The 13,771-nt window shown below is 42.3% G+C and overlaps 1 protein-coding gene across 5 annotated transcripts in view; it reads right to left on the bottom strand.

The window, feature by feature from the left end:
* MPPED1 (metallophosphoesterase domain containing 1) overlaps positions 1-12,132 on the bottom strand; it is a 59,790-nt gene extending 47,658 nt beyond the window's left edge. Inside the window, exons 1-2 of one of the 5 annotated variants that reach the window (XM_085048986.1) lie at positions 11,153-11,525; positions 3,004-3,088 (exon numbers count right to left, since the gene is read on the bottom strand). The gene's annotated coding sequence lies outside the window, so the exon portion shown is untranslated. The other 4 variants (XM_085048988.1, XM_085048987.1, XM_085048984.1 and 1 more) reach the window with 4 other exon arrangements.
* Positions 12,133-13,771: the final 1,639 nt, after the last annotated feature.

Raw genomic sequence — 13,771 nt, forward strand, 5'->3', positions numbered from 1 at the left:
ACAGGAGGTGAAGGTGGAGGGATGGAGACAGAGTGCACAAAGAACTCATCACAGACCTTTCCAACTCGGCGACCTGATGAACTTTAATTCAGGGTGGGAAGCATGGAGGGAAAGTGAACTCTCAAAGGGGCACCTTGCTTGAGTATTTCAGACATTTAATCCAAACCCAAAAGGCAGGACGGCCATTCAGAACGGCACATCGAATCGTCATGTTTTTCCAACTGATGACCTTTTATTCCCCATCCTCCCTCAAAAAAAACCCACCAGACCTGAAACTGAATACATGACTCTGCACAACCCCAATGCAAGTTAATTAAGCAAGAACCAGTTTAACTAAATCTCCCAAAAATCTGTGCCATTTATTACAGAGAAGCATTCCAAGTGGCTGTTCTTTACACCAACAAAACAGAGTGTGTGGCCTTCTGTGCACCTGATCCCGATTTTACAGCAACACTGAAGGAGCTCCTTGAGGAGAACACAACTCCTTGAGTGAAAGACACAAATACCAAGGGCTCCCCTCGTCAAACACTTTTCAGTCAGCATTCTGGCCCAGCAATTCTGGATTCACAAGAAAACAGAGTGATTCCAAGGCTAGCACACAGTTAAATGTTACTAAATATTAAAAAATGTAAAATCCATACAGGTTTTCTGTTTGGGAATAAATTTTTCCCTGAAGGTTATGCAAGTCTAGAACACCAGCACTGAAAATGGGTAGAGGAAGAACAAAGTGAGACCAACCAGAATGCAGAGAGTATCCCCTAGAAACAGCAGAAAGTAATTTAAATGTGAATTTTACTCTTATTTCCCAGTTTTAATAAAAAATGGATTATAAGCTATAAAGGTGGGTATTTTTACAGTATAACTTTGCATCCTTTTTAAAAGTTGCCTGACTTAAATATTGACTTTCATGCAAGCAGGGGCTCTTTTCTTCTAGGGAATACAAGCAACGTGATTCACAGATGTATTTCATGAAAAGCCACGCTACAATGCACCAATTCACTTAACATGCAGAGTTTTGGAGAGCAGGACTAGAAGTATTTTATGTGACCATGCTGGTGTGTCTTTCTTCCATTCTGAAGGGCCTCACTGCCAAGAGTGATGGATGAGGGAAGCCTTCATAGTCACTCAAATTTTTAAAGCTATTTACAAGTACTTAGGTCCAATTCAGTTTAGTGGCAGTCAAGCACCTAAGCATCTTTAAAAATCTGGGCTGCAGCCCTTTGCTTAACTAGCACAGATGTTAAGTGCTCCAAGAAGTGGTGGGGTATTTTTGTTTGGGGAAATCTTGTTCTCAGGAAGCCGAAATGAAAGATTCAGCTTGGTTTTTGTTACTGGCTGAATGGCTGTGAGATGATGACAACTTGCTGTCGCTAACAAGCCGCAGAAAAGCAGCCTCAGAATAAAGGAGCAGATTCCTACATGCCCTCCCCTAGAACGGAGCGGTAAGGAAATGCTAGAATAGCAACAAAGAAAATTTGGGATTTCAAACACTCTCAGATGCTGTGCTCAGGCTACAGAAGAAGCAGCAGCACAAAGGAATGTGCCAGAGCAGGGGGAGGGAAGGGAGGCATGATCCTTATAAGAATAATCAAGTATAAATTGCTGCATTTAGGAAATAAGGGATTATGACAGCAGATGTGAAGAATCTTCCCTAAGGAGCTTCCAGTATTAAATGATGCATTTGTAAAGAAGTTTGAATAGTCAAGGTCAGAGATTTTACAGGGGGCAAACTGTTCTAAGTGAACCTACTTCTGTTTGAAAGAAACTATTAGAACTGGTGACCTCTAGAAATATTCTCCAGTAAGATAAATAATTTAGGATTCCACAGCTCTACATAAGGATTTCGAACCACCTGAAAAACACAGGCTTTTTGTAATAATTCAGGCATTATGCCCACTTTACACACAACTCAACTGAGGTTACCAAAGGAGTTAAGGCACTGCCTTAGGGACCTGGAATCTCCCTTCAGCTTTAGGAAGTCCTCGGGAGCTCACAGCAGCTTCGGAAACAGCTTCTGTCCCCTACAACTTATCACAAGTTAGATGTGAAATCTGCTGCAGAAACAGCAGATTTTCATGCATGTACCCCAGTGTGCACTCTTTGGCTTTCTTCCTTTCTTCCTTTCTGGGTAAGTGGAACACGGGTAACCAACACCATGTAACTCCAAAGACAAATTTGTTTGGGAACAGAAACACACGGAGCACACCACTTGACACACCCTTCAGTGCTGAAGAGCTTTTAGGCAGGGAATTGCTCCTTGCACACGGGCAAGTGTGAATCACAACACTAGGCCAGCCTGAGAGAACGGCAGCCATGGACTGAAGCAGAAAGTCCATCCTATACACAGGTGAAAAATGGGAAGACAACCGATTTCCCTTGGTGTAAAAGAAAAGGGAGGGGAGGGATTGGGAGAAAAAGAGATGCAACAGCATATTGAGCCTTCTGCTCAGTGACAGTCACTCACTGCCAACCCTGGACACACAAAAACCATAAAGACAAGACAAGGAAAGAAGAAGAGAAAGGGGAAGGGGAAGGGGAAGGGGAAGGGGAAGGGGAAGGAGACAGATCCTGCAGTAAAAATAAAATGAATAGCAATCACAGAAATCCCCTGCACTAAACAGAATTCACCTATGATCAAAAGATCAGTGAGTGTAATTCACTATCAAGCTTATTTCAAGCTCATTTCAGAAACACACACAGATGTCTTTGAACCTTACCTTTCATTCTATGGTTTCCTTCCTGCATAAGTGATTGGCTGACTACTGACATTCTTGGTGCTCGACAGAACAAGCTGTCTCCTTCCAGCTTGACTGATAACCAGACTGACACCCATTACTCCCCTCTTTCTGTTTCCATTTCCAACAGTCCCCCAAACCATAACTTTTTCTTTCTTTTAATATTCTGAAATGTATTGCTTTCCCAAACCACAGTGTAAAATGCAGCAGGGAAATAATTATCTGCTTCTGTAGCATGCAAGTTTTAAAATTATATGCCCAGCATTACCAACAGAGAGAGTTAAGACTCAAATCCCCACAGCAACAACATGCTAACCATCCTCTTCCCCCAGACTTATGGAGCTGCGGGATGTCTGCCAGGGAAAAACAGAGAAATGTAAAAAGGACTGCAAGAACATGAATACTAAAATAAATATCACAAACCTGGCTGTTGGAATCACAGACTGAGAAAAATCTATTAAATCAGCTAAGCCATCTTCTTACTGAAGGCAGGAATGTTCTCTGTACATTATTTTCCTGCTATTTTCTCCAGCATGTGTTCAAATGGGCCCCGAAGTCCACTGTGCACAATGGACATTGCTCCAGTCCTCAGACAGCTCCACATCAGGCCATAAACCATGTGGAATGAAACTCTGAGGAATTCTCCTGAGGAATTACTGGACTAGGCAGGTAGGACTACTCGGACATATTTAAATACTTTATGAGGTCCTCAAACAAATCTTCGTATTAAGATTTTTTTTTTTTTTTTTTACTTTTTCAGTCTGAAATTTCTGGTGTTATATTTCACACTGCTCTTGTATAGGTAGCATAAATATTTCCCCTTCTGAATGAACTTTCCAGCCTTTTTATGCATCATATTTATTTTTTCCATTTCAACCCAATGTTCTTTTTAAATCTCACTTTTCCACTCACAGATTTTGCTTTATTCTAGGCTCCCTCTCATGTCCATTGTCTCTCCCCATGTCTCATTCCATTGTCCCCACTGTTCTCTCCACCTCTTGAGACTCTTTGTCTCAAGTCTAAAAACACCACTGACACTTCTTGAAAATAATTCCAGCAACACACAGTATGAATCTAAGCTTGAAGCAATGGGGCTCAATCAGATGTCACTGAAATAATAACTAGAAATCAAGATAAAATATTGATGATGATAATGATTAAAAAAAAAAGGCATAAATTGGGAGAAAACTATAAAGAAGTTCTCTGTTGAGCAATGAACTTTGCTATGTTACAAATACCTGGATGTCAACCTCCTGAAAAATGCTTTCTATAAACTGACCACTAGTAAGTGAGCATACTGCAACTAGCAATGCAACCACTTACCATGAGAAATAGGCTGAAAATACTACGGGTTTTTGCTAAAATACCCATTTCAGATAGAGGCCAATCAGTGAAATCAGTCTGCTATCTTCCGCCACTGGAAAATGAATACTGAAGTAATCCTAAAAAGGCATTATTCTGTGGGAAAGGATGAGCCAGGGAAATCACTCTGCAGACGAAAGCCTTTCCAGAGGGATACCTTCTCCTCTTCACCTTCTGGAGCAGAATGAAGGTCCTGGGAAACCAAAACCTTTGCAGACTGGTGTGCTCACCTGACAAATGAGGGCTTTAAAGGGAAGGCAGTACAATCAAATGTCATGGAGACACTTGTGGATTTTAAGTTTGATTATGTACACTTCCACTGATGGAATCATTAGGCTTCCTAAATACGATTTGTCAGAGATAGGAACATTTTCCATTTAAAAAAATAAACAAATAAAACTAAATACGCACTTCTAAGCCTTTTTTAAGAAAGGTCTGAGATGGTTTTCTGTGCCAGCAAATCTAAATTTGATAACTGTTGTCAGTCAAATAATGCTCAGTCCTGTGACTATATCTTTTCCCTGGAAGTCACAGCCATTTCCACCCATATAAACAAAACCAGGGGACATAATTCTGAGTTACTTGCAAGGTTCAAAATCCTACTCTTTTTGTCCTCTTCTCTTTAGAACCTCATATTTCACATGTCAAAGAATACTTCGGTGCCTCATCATATACATCACGTATTTGTTAACTGCCAATCTACAGGGCACTGAGCAATCTGGTTTGTAACCTGCAAAAAAATCCGTGTCTTAAATAAAACATCTTATTTCTCTGTAATTTCAGTCACCTTAACCTGCATTAGGAAAAAAAAACCAAAAAAACCAACAACAAAATCCCCCAAGGTATTTCTCACCATGCTAAAACACACATCATTGTTCTCTTTTGAAAATTATAATGACCTGTCATATACAGTATGAGAAAATTCTTCACTGATTATTTTTTTCTGCAAATTAGTTACTTCCTTTGCTCCCAAACATAAATATTACACATTTCTCTAATTATTTTCCTTATAAAGAACGCCAACATACTTTTGAGCTTTAACTGTTGTAAAAAGATTATATGGACACAGCAAGTAGGAAATGAGATAAATTATTTGGGTTTTGGAACTATGTGCTAACATCCATTTCTGTGACATTTCCTCCAAAAATATACTGTATCTACTTTACACCAAAGTTCTGACCAAGCACCGAGGAAAAGATACAGACAGTGAGTCCAGAAACTACAAAAATGGCCCATTTACCTAAGAAATCTAATTCTGTATTTATTTAAAGCAGTTACCACTTAGAAACCTTCTTTGCTAGTCTCATTTTGAATGATTATATGATTTTAAATTACTTTTTCTCATTTCCCTACTCGGTCCCCAAAACTACTCAGTAACTGAATATTCTATTTACGAAGATTTAATTTTATTTTGGCTCATTAGCAGTATCATATTCTGAATCAATTTCACATCCGTACAAATAAACTGTTCATTTATTCAATTTAAAAAATCAACACAATCTAATAATACTGCTTTATTTTCACCTTAAACTTCTGCTTTACCATATATTCAATATATTTTAAAGATTGGAGTGCTTTTAAGATTTACAAATAAACTGAGTATTTGTCAAGGCTAAAAGCATTATTGTAATCCTACATACAATAATGCCTGAATGTATAAAACATTCTCATATTTTGATGAAATATTTAAATGAATACATTTTTCTTAAGTAAAACCAAATCTTTTTCCTGAAAAATACACTATTTTCACTCAATATTACCTTTACTTATCTAAAAATACCTGTAGATGTAGCTAATCTATTTAAGTAATTACCTCTAGGGAAGGAAATTTTAAATAAATATCTAAGAGCCACAACACTCATTCCTCACTCTAAAAAATTTGCCTTCATCTCTGGCAGTAATACATAATCTGCTATGTTACTGTAAACCATGTGTATATATTCATGAAGGAAAAACCAGAAGTTCCAAAATGAGAATACTCATTCTAAAGGAAAATAGCCAAAAACACAGGTTGTGTCAGGAAATTATAAAAAACGGACATTCCTACAGGAACAAATTAGGGTTGTGGGGATTTGATTCTACATTTCAGTCTGCAATTTGGGCATGTCATGTGGTTAAAATCCTGAATCTTTCAAAATATTATTAATGAGAAGAAGACTGTGTAAGTACTGAAACCTATTTAAGACACAGTTTGCTTTAATTTTTACCTGAAGAATGCTCTTTTTCTTTACTCTTTTGTGACAACTAGCCACTTCCTCATTTCCTAGCCTTCACCTGTCCAAGCCCTGCTGGGTGAAAGCCACTTGCCTGTGCCACTCACTTTATGCAAAGAGATTTCAATGAAAATTATGTATAATAAATTCACAGGGCACAATCCACACCCTCTCGGCTGTGAATTCATTCCTGTTGCCAAGATCCTCATCTGATTCCACAAAGAAATCTGATGCTAACAAATCTTGAAAGGACAAGAACACCAAATAAAAGTGGCCTATCTATCCCCATAATTCAAGATGAATTAAATGCCAAAGTACCAGCACACAAATGTGTCAAAGGTGGGATGCAGAATACAGCTTACATGTAAATATATTTATAGTTGATACTACTTCTGAGATCAGTGTATCTTTTTCGACTAAGGCCTGGAGATAGAGAATTTATAAAATTAATCAAGCAAATCATTAACAGCAACATTTTGTTTCTCTTAGACACAAAACTTTGAAAAATGTTTACTGTGCAGTTACTTTTGCTGTTTCTACTTTTCCCTCGTTTAGCTCCATCTAACCCACTGAAATCCTTCATGCCATCTGGTTCACGTTCAGTGAGCGAGTCAAGGGGTTTGTCACCTTTATTTTTCCAGGTATTGCCTCCAGGACTGAAATAAGGGAAAAAACCAGTCAACAGGCACCTGTCCTGCCCTGAAGTCATGTCTACAAAGAACTCCCCTGCACGGTCCACACGGGACTGAAAGAGAAGCTGCCCCTGAGCCGTGGCTCCGAGATCTACGCACTGTCCATCAGCTGATTCACTGGCTGCTCAAAAAACTCCTTTGAAAAATTTTATTTGCACAGATGAAAAAATTTTCACGTGAAACAAAAAAAATGCTAAAATAAAACTACACAGTTTAGGGATGAAAAGCAAATGGAGATCAAGATGTAAACATATTCTGGAGGAAAATATCCAAGTTCTGAAATGAACTCGCTATACATTTTTTTTATTTTCTTTTTCCTTCTGTCTTGTTTGATCAACATGGTGGAATCTGAAGATTTTTTTGGTGTTGGCAAACCTGAGAGTTCCACTAAAGCATGTTGAAATTGACATTTTATTGTCAAACCTGAGGGTTCCACTAAAGCATATTGAAATTGACATTTTACTGTCATTCTTGTTGTATGTAGATATAAGGCAGTTAACCTCTGGCAGTAGCTAAGCTTGAATCTACCCCATCCCCACTACATCAGGCAAGGTATCTTGAACTTTCACCAAGATCTACTCATATTAGGGACAAAGTGTTGAGGGACAAAACTCAGAACAGCAATACATTACAGAGAACTTCCAAGAAGAAATTTTTTGCTTTTCTACCGAAGAACCAGAAGAAAGGCTGTCCCACAAAGCCAAAATAATCCTTTCATTACCTAAGCATTATGAGTGTCCATAGACCAGATGAAATCCAGCAGCAAATGATGCTGGACACAGTACAACCCTACAGTAAAACAGTCTCAGCCCCAGATTACAGTCTCCAGAAACTCAACAAAGGATGTGGGAGAAAAACAATACAGCACAAGAATGATCCGTTCAATGGCAGCACACTGTGCTCCTTCCATTTTCTTTTACAGAAAAGGGGGAAATAATGCAAGATTAGCATCACAAAAGACAAAAGTGGAAAGAAGATGAGATGTGGTAAGAGTCAGTGAGAGGAGGGAAAAGGTGATAAGAAATAAAGTGGCTTGCAGGGTGCTGGAGTTACGCAGCACATTAAGCGAAGTCAGGCAACTCCGAGAGCAGGCAAAAAGGGAGCTTGTGCAAGACAGCCAGTTAGGAAAAGCAGGGGAAAATCAATAAAAAATATCAGTCACCATCAGCCTCCTTCATACACTACTTGTGCAGCTGCTCTGCTGGCTTCAGTCTTTGGTTCGTTGACAAGACCCTCAATGCCATAAGGGAAGCTGGACTGAGTCTATGGTAGAGGAACTCAATTTAAAAGGTGAAGAGGACAAGCCACATAAAAAGTAAGCTTGCAAAGGCAAGTGATATACACTAAATACAGCAACCTTGCTTTTAGCAAAAATGTATAAATTAGACACGTAACAAGTGAGGGCTAATACTTGCAATTGAAGTGTTTTATATATCTGCATTACACCTCTCAATCTGAGTAAAGATGACTCCTTACTACACTGATATTAGTATGACACAGAATGCAGCATATTTAAATGATATTATGAACTCAATCTTACTCCCTCAGTAAATCACAGCATTTTAAATATTGACTGAATGGAAAATGTTAAGCATTTTCTGTTTAGGTCACCGTAATGAATCTAAATCAGTTATGACTGCCAGTTACCACATATATACCCTGATGGCTAATTGTTAATCCTAATACAATTTCCACTGCCTTATCAAATCACAGCAAAACCATCACACTTGTTGACAGTTTCAACAACGAGGTCAAGCAGTGAGCAGTCCCCAAGAATGAACTGCTTTACCTCCAGAGGTGGCTACTGAAAAAGCAGAGCAACAGCCAGTCCTGGAGCAGCTCTGCCACTTTTTGCTATAGATCTTATCATGGACTGTCAGTCTGCAACCTTGCCCGAGCATCACATTCTCATGCTATTTCATTTGTAGTAACATTGACTGAAAAGATGATTTTCTAAGAGGAAGTTAAAGGACAACAATCCACCGACCTTAGAGAACTCTCTTACATTACGAACTTTCCTTATATTTTGAAATATAACCTAGAATATCCAGGATTTAAAATGAGGCATTTCTTTTAAGTTAGAAATAAGAATGAGACCACTTTGCTCTCAGACACTCTCACACAGACCCAATTCACCTATGGAAAATGACCACAGAACCCAAACTGATGTATGATCCAGAATATCCAAATTAAAGTTTCCAGTGCTACACTGAGTCTTATTTTGAAAGCTCATACTGTACATTGCAACATTCTAATATATCTTCACGTAAATGAACATGTGAAAAGGCTCTTCCTTCAGCTTACCTTGCACATCCCCTCTGAATTCTTCAAAACAAGAATCAGCAAGAATCAAATAGACTGCACTGAATTATTTTTACTATGTTTATTAACCAACTGAGATGAAAATTGTTTTCATGGGTGAAAAACATTAAAAGTCTCAATTTATGAACACACCCTCCGATTACTATATGATATTGTTTCCATATGTCTGAAAAAAGAAACTGACTTGGTAATTGACTAAGCAGTTACCTGGTTTCAGGGGATTTGAGTCTCCTTCCTTGTAATTCAGAGGCACAACTCTAGCTGACTTAAAAATCTGTGATCTCTTTATACACTTCTACACATTCTACTAAATAGCAAAGTCCGCTTCTGTGCAACTCTTCAGGTCAGGAGGACTGCACCTGAGGCCACAGATCTGATCATGTTTGGTTCCTAGAAGGACATCAATCTAGAGATTTTTTTCTAATTTCATGTAATACATTCAATTAAATAAATATGACACTACATTCCATGAACCATTAACTGAACAAGTAGAAACATCAATGTCAGGATCGTCTATGAATGTATGCCAAATCAGAACTCCAGTCTGCTTTACATTCCTGCTGACAGTTCCCACAATGAGCATGCAGCATTAAATAAAAACCATGACCTGTTTAAACAAAGATCAGAGCACCAGCTTTATCTTTGCATTCTCTAATGTTTGCTGTTTTCATCGCAAACTAACACCAAAACAAGTATTTTAATAATAGCAGCCCAGAAGGTTTTCATACAGGGCATGAGGGGATGGCTCTTGTCCACCAAGAACATTTGTGTATCTTTAAAATGGGCATTTTACTTCACTCGAACATTTACAGGTATTTTCTGCGGTTATTCTGCTCTGAATGAGACCAAAAGAGATCAGGAAGAGAAGAAAGGAGATAGAGGGGACAATGTACAAAGGAGAAATTTTAAAAATTCTTATGTCTCAGATAGCTTGAGACAATGAAACAAACCGCGAGAGCCGAGCTAAAACTGTTTAAACATACCATGGAAATTTCATGGGTAAGAACTAATTTTAATCAGCCCACATATGTATCATACATGAGATAACTATTACATTTAATAATTCCAAAGAAATCCAGATACAAAATAGAAATTCGTGTGTGTATCTTCTCCCCCTCCATTTTTGTAGCACAGTACCAGAGAATTTACAGTGCCTGGCATCATGAAACTGTTTATTACTTATAGGTGCAACACAGATTGCCATTTTACAATGACTCCTTAACTGGTCTTCTCAAAAGATGCATAATTTTTGGTAGTCAGATTTCAGATATACACTTTTAAAATGCAGTCTTGTATTTCAAATATCCACCTTAGAAAAACTGAGAGCTCACTTCATCATGAGCCAATCGCAAAGTTTAATAATCGTGCCCAGTTACCAATTTATCCAGAACATCCAAAGCTCCTTTACACTAGTCCTAATTAACCACAAAATTCATTAAACTGAAGTTGAATAGCTATCAATACCATACATTATCACCAGATCTCTTAATTATGATATTGTCAAGGTACAGGCTGTGCAAGCAGAAATCTTCAACTATTGATCTTCCGCCAAAGAGAATGAAATCTTTAAAATCTGCTCAGTTTCTTCATTATTTCCATCCATACCTTCTGTGCTACCCATGGACAGGTATACACATTTATAAATGTATCCCACACTACCCATCTGAAAGCGCAAAATATAAAACGCTGGTCCTAAGAAAGCAACGAAAAGCACTGAAACCTCTATCTAAACGTCCCCAATCCTTTTTTTGTCTGTTCCACTGCTCTGAGCGTGCTGGATACCAAATAACAGCGCAATAAATTACATGCAAATCGGCATGAATCCTACCAAACTTATCGAGCGGTTTCCTCCCGGAACAAAACTTTGGAGGTCACTCAATCCTCTCCTATGACAAAGGGAAGTTCTTCCTCTTCCATCACCCCTTTCCCAGGCTATGCGAGGGGAAACTACGGGGGAAGGCGCACACGGCTTTTCCACGGGGGCTTCCTTGGCGGCGTCGGCCGGTGACACTGAGCTCGGCGGGGGGATGCGAGGGACAAGCGGCCGGGGGGTCCCAGCCCGGCCTCCGCGGCAACTCTGCGAACAAAGTAACTTCCCGGCTGGGCTGCGGCGGGGCACGGCGGGGCAGCGGGCGCCCTGCCCCGGGCAGCACGGCCGGAGAGAGCAGCCCCCGAGGGGCAGGCAGGCTCCCCGGAGCGCGGTGCCAGCCCTTACCTTGCTCCGCGCCCCGCTCCGCACGGCCGGCGGCAGCAGGGCCGGGGCACGGGATGCTGCGAGCCTCCCGGCGCCTCTCCCTCCGCCTCTCTCCCGAGCCTCAGAAAAGCCCTTCCCCCCCCCCCTCGCCCCCCCACCCCCCGCCCGCCTCACTCTCTCTAGCTTTGGGGCATAGATATTATTATTTTTTTAAGAAGCCGAGGGGAAGCTCGGTTGGGAGAAGCGAAGCCCTGACGCGCTTGGGGGTGGGTAGGTGGGGGGTGCGGCTGGGGGGGTTTCAGACCCTCGCACGGCGACGCAGGCGGACCCATCCCCCCCGTCTGCTCGGTCCCCAGCCGGGGGAGGCGGGCGAACCTCACCGCCTTCCCCCGATCCCGCACCGGGAACGGGCCCTGCGCGCCATCCTCCCGCCCGGGGCAGCCGCCCGGAGCCCAGCACCGACCCCCATCCCTGCGGGGGCGGCGGGGCGGCGGTGCCCTCCCCGAATACCTACCCTGCCCGCCGGGGCCGCTTCGAGGACGCAGGATTTTGTGCGAGCGATCGTCTCCTTCTCCGGGAGCTCAGCCTCCCCTCCCCCCCGCCTCCCCTCCCCCGCCTCCCCCACCTCCTTTGGGGGGCCAGGAATCCCCCACCGCCGGCCCTGCCTCCTCCCCGCCCGGCCGGAGCGGCGGTGCGCCGGGGCCGCGTTGCTGCATGGCCCCGGTGCTCCGTGCCCGCGGCCGGGCTGCGCTGCGGCGGAGCTGCTGTCCCCTCCCGCCGCGGTGCGGGTCAGCGGGGGCGGCGCGGGGCCGCCTCCGGCGGGAGGGGAGGCTGCGTCCCCCGGCCCGGGGCAGAGCTCGGCAGCGTCCTCGGGGAGGCAGGAACTCCGCGCCGGCCTTTCGGGGGGGTCCCGCTCGTCCCCCTCCTTCCCGCAGCGGTCAGGGGGAAGTTTGGCGGAGGGCTCCGGGGGGATTCTCCGCGGCCAAGGGAGCCGCTGGCCGTCCCTTCGGCAACGCAGGTGGTGCTGGGCGGGAAGGGCGCGGGGGGGACTCCGGAGGTGCGGTCCTGGTGGGGCACGGGGGGACACGGGGCTGGCCGAGGGAAGGTCCCTTCCCTGAGAGCGCCTGGTGTGTTTCTCGGAGGCACCGAGCACACGCAGCTTCCCCTTGCTTCCAAATCAGGCCATCGTAGAATCATAAATATATAATATTACTCTCCTATGATACTATGAGTAGAGAGCAGGAGAGTTAAGTGCATGCATTGAGAGGCAAATTGCATGTAAAGGGCTTTACTGCACAACTGCAGAGCGATTCTAAAACGCAAAGAATTTAAAATCCTTCCAAGAACAAATTTAATTCCCGCTCGCATGTCGCCGTATCACCTGCTAGGCAGGAAAGCTTGCTGGATATCTAGCAACGATTAGTGGAGTTACATCTGGTTTTAGTACACACGGCGACTTACTGATGATCAAACAGCCGTCTGGAAATCCTGAGCTGGAAAACACCCATTCTGGACGAGAAAATCGTACCTCGTACATTTCTTCTGTGTCAGGATGAAACAGACAGCACTAGGAAACGTTCTGGAGGAAAGAAATGAAGCCATGCAGCCCCACACATGGCCCTGCCTTAGCGAGAAGAGGCCAAACTCACACACAGACTCTGCCCGGGGCTGTTGGGCCCCTCAGGTGCCCCCTGAGCAGTTCCCATGCCCTGGGCAGAGGCTCAGAACCCCAAAACTGGACCTGGAAACCTTCACCCGCAGCTTCCACTGCAGGCAAAACTTAGATATTTATCTTGAAAGTTTGCATTTGGAAATGTCAGCGCTTTTGCAACAATATAAATGGGCTTGAAAAATTCTTGATCAGCCTAATGGTTAGGACCTATTAGAGGCTGCGGAACATATTCACAATCAATTCACTTATTCAGATGCGTGAATACAAGCTCAGAAAAGTAATTACAGGCACCTTTTTTTGGAAATCTTGAGGCTGTGTGGTTTCCCCACGGGAAATATGAGTAATAAATTCCTATTAAAAAAAAAAAGAAGAAGAAACAAATGTGCTAAGCATTGTTCTTATTTATTTTTGGTTTTAGTATTATTAATTGTTGATTACATGTTCCACGTGGGGTAAGGGTGGCTGGATGCAAATCCTTCATTTTAAATATTCTTTAAAACAACAAGCAGAACTATTTGATATTGATTATTTAAATCTCCTTTTCACTTTTTAAAAAATTTTAGTTGTCTTTCTTAAGAGAA

Source organism: Lichenostomus cassidix, chromosome 1Aa, assembly GCF_008360975.1.
Source record: "Lichenostomus cassidix isolate B80296 chromosome 1Aa, HeHo_3.0, whole genome shotgun sequence".
Taxonomy (NCBI): domain Eukaryota; kingdom Metazoa; phylum Chordata; class Aves; order Passeriformes; family Meliphagidae; genus Lichenostomus; species Lichenostomus cassidix.